At 35.1% G+C, this 3,929-nt stretch overlaps 1 protein-coding gene across 1 annotated transcript in view; it reads left to right on the forward strand.

Annotated features, from left to right (window-relative positions):
- Positions 1 to 560: 560 nt before the first annotated feature.
- Positions 561 to 3,929, forward strand: part of si:ch1073-513e17.1 (sialin) — a gene marked incomplete in the record, with an annotated part of 14,453 nt that continues 11,084 nt past the window's right edge. The window contains 1 exon segment of the mRNA XM_035681685.1: positions 561 to 779.

Raw genomic sequence — 3,929 nt, forward strand, 5'->3', positions numbered from 1 at the left:
TTTTTTTATATTATTATTATTATCTGTTACGACAACAAACTAGTCGCAGAAACTCAACATAGTGAAAACAGGAAGCATGACGGTCGCAAAGTGCAGAGCGCCCCCTACCGTACCGGAGTATGTGGAACAGGTTCTGCTTTTTAAAAAAAATTACTCAGAAAAACAGAAAAAAATTACTAAAAAAAACAGAAAAAAATTACTCAGAAAAACAGAAAAAAATTACAAAAAAAAGAAAAAAATTACTCAAAAAACAGAAAAAAATTACTCAGAAAAACAGAAAAAAAATAGTCAGAAAAACAGGAAAAAAAATTGTCAGAAAACCAGAAAAAATTATTCAAAAAAACAAACCAAAAAATAAATTACTCAGAAAAACCGGAGTTTATATTTTTGCAATACACTTCTGTACCAATGAAACCAGTTCCTTATAAATCTATTATTCTCCCAACTAATCATGTAATCAAACTGTAAGCGAGGAACGAGGAAACTACGTCACTTCCTTACAACCGATCTATAAAACACCCGCGCTGTCGTCACCGGATGGTGTAAAACGACGCGTAGCTTATCCGGTGAGTTTGTAGATCTGCGTTTCCGCGAAGTCTCATGTGACTGTCTCTTTTTCCTCGGTAGTGAAAAACAGAAGCACAGCTCATTTATTGTGTTGCCGGTAAACGATGTGACACAATTCTTCCAGTCTTTCTTGTTTCTTGTTGTTTTACTTTCACCACAACGCGCCGGGCTGCCTTTAAACAAGTGTCTGCTGGTGTAAAACCCTTCACAAGGTGAGCTGTTGTTCTCTAAATGTTCATGTAAGTGGTCGTCAAACTGTAATACACCAGTTTCTGCTGGTTAACTAGATTAACTGTGTTACTGTAACCCATTAAATGCAGGTGCTGTGTGCTTACATACACTTGTTTGTATGTATATCTGTTCATGTCTGATATATAACAGACATCCACTTAATAATTAATGTGTTTTTCTCCTTTTAAACTAGCTCAAAAATGTTTGTGTTGGTGTTATTTATGATAATAAACATATTTGACAGTGCTGTGCTGTGTTTTAGTGCAGTAAGGATTAGTTAATGAATTACACAGTAAATTAATCAGTTAATTTTTTTATAAATTGGTGAATAATTTAAAAAACAACAACAGTAAAATGACCTAATATCTGTTAGTTAAATCTACTACAGGTAGAAGTTTGTTTCTGTTTCATGTCATTATAAATGGACTACTGTGTCTTTCAGTTTGACAAATCAACCTATTTAAAAACATTACTTTGTGCTGAGTGCATTAGTTTATATATAATTTTATATATATACAGTCATTGTTACAGGAAACAGGGTTGGTGGAGAAAACTTCGCCGCTGTAACACTAGGAAGTAGAAATAGGCAATTTAATGTGATATAATGCATTAATTGTTTTAGAGAAGAGAGGTGACTTGAGTTGGTTTTCTGAGGATCTCATGATATGCTCTCACATAGTTGCACGGATACTTACTTGCAGATGTGGTTCACGTGGTCATGGCAAATAATAAATGCTTTGTCATGCAAAAAACCCAGACAACCTGTGAAATATAAGAGTTTTCTCAATTTTACAGCATTTTTTATGCCAAACAATTAGTGGCACATTAATCGATAATGAAAATAATAATCAGTTGCAGATCCTAAAAAGTAAAGTAGGCAAAGTAAATGATTTGTGTCACAACAATTATCGTTGTTTGTATCATATCTTTCAAAATTACAGTTGCGAAGTGCTTTAAAAACACTCAAATTGATTGAAATTCCACACTCCACAGCTTTAGGGGCCCTGATAGTAAACAGCTGATCACCAATACTCTCACAAGTTAAAAGATCAGGAATATATTCAGGGACCGGGTCCAGAAAGTGGCGGCCAGTGAAATCTTAAAATCAATGAAAGCAGATCTTAAAAACAGTTAATCAGTCAGACATCTCCAGAACAAATCACACACAGATTAGTGTTTAAAGAGCAATTAAAAGATAAGATTGAGGGAATACAGAGTCACTATCTGACTGATTTAGGATACTAGACAGACAAGTTACAGCAAACATTGATGATGACTGACCCACTGAGGTTGGGAAGTCACTGACTGAGAGCACTGATATTATATAATTAGAGCCACAGATGTCCTCTCACACTGCCAGTCTCTCTGGTTTGCTTCCTTCTTGTACACAAACTGATACCTACCGTAAGTTTGTAATGGCAAACGCATGAGGAAACAACTTCTTTACAACTGCATTGTTTTAATTCACAATTAGTGGATTTATCAATTAAGTTGATTGTCAGGAACTATTTTTTATAATCATTTGTTTGTTTAAGTCACTTATTGAGCAAAAAATGCCAAATATGACCTTGTTTTAGCTTTTTAAATGTGAGCTTTTGCTTCTTTTCTCTCTTTTATGTGATTGTAAATTATATTTCTTCAGGTTTTGTGCTTTTGAGACAAAATACATTTGAATTTGAGGATGTAACTTTGATTTGTCACTGTTTTCCAACCTTTATAGACCAAATGAGCAGTCGCTTAAATGAGGAAATAATCAGCCAATTATGAATACAGTCAGTGCAGTGTTAGTCTGGTATGTGCTGACCAACACGTTTTTGGACAGGGGGGATTCAAAGCTGTAAGCATGACTGCTTTTGGTCAAACATTTAGGTTCAAAGGTTTTAGGTAGCTCACACGTTCCTCAGACAAAACAAATTGACTTGAAACATAAAAACTTGCTGATATTGTCTAGACAGGATGAACATGTGTTCAGCCAAATCTGTCAGACAGCAGCGATCATTTAAGGGTCATTCACCCTCACTCTAACTGTTTACTGATGTGATAACCTCCGACCAGCTGCTTCTTTGTGCCATTCTTGTCCTGTGATAACACTGCATATCTCTGCTGTCATGAGAAATTCTCGACCTCTCTTGACATTACAAAATCTAACCAACCTTTCCCCCTTTAACTTGTTGGTTAACGAAAATATATGTTTCTCAGTTCCTGAATATCAGTTCTTGCAACAAGTTTTCTCCTGCGAGAAACATCATGAGTTGGGATTTTTCCGCCCATCAAAGCTAAATGATGAGAGAAGTGAAACAATGACTACATATGGCAGTAACAGTGACTCTGCATCTCTGTCCACTCTATATCATTTAATATCTCAAATTAAAGTTATTATTGCCACCAAGACTGATCAGTTATATTCATTTAGGGCTGCAACTAACTTATTATTTTCATTACTGATTAATTGTTTGTGTACAAAATGTCATAAAATAATGAATAACTTCCAATAATTGAAGGTGATTTCTTAAGATTTCTTGTTTTTTTTCTTACCAATAATCCAAAACATAAATATATTCAGTTTATTGTCATGTTTGACAAAGGAAAGCTCTTAATCTTGATATTTAAGAAGCTGTATTAAAGCGTTTTTACCCACAACTCCTCACGTTTCCATCATTATCTGTTCGTACCAACGTTCAGTTTGGTTGCCTTTGGTTACACAAAACCACGTCGGTAAGCCTGGAAAGAGATGTGTGTCAACGGGTGGTTTTCTCACTTCCTGAAAAAGGTTTTTGAAGATAGAGGGGGGTTTTATCCAACAACAACAGCACCCGTATATTGTGTTTGGATTTGAACTTGATCACATGTTCCAGTTCAGTTCTTCCTCCTTCTGCAGTGAAGCCATTCTGATCAATAACTCTTAGTTTGGAGAGTTCGGTCAAACTTTTCCAACATCGTGTGAAATCAGGAGGTATCGTTGTCTGTTTTTGGGCTGCACACTTATTAGAAATATTATGGAACAGCATTATAATGATTTACTGTAGAGCTGCAGAGACACCCTGGTCTACAGATCTTCTTCTCTAGATGAAAGGAAGCTTTTTTTTGTTTGTAACAGACCCCAAAAAAATGATTTTAATCTTTTTTTTTTT

This window comes from Morone saxatilis, unplaced genomic scaffold (assembly GCF_004916995.1).
Source record: "Morone saxatilis isolate NCDOM2014 unplaced genomic scaffold, NCSU_SB_2.0 Contig9, whole genome shotgun sequence".
In the NCBI taxonomy this organism is placed as follows: Eukaryota; Metazoa; Chordata; class Actinopteri; family Moronidae; genus Morone; species Morone saxatilis.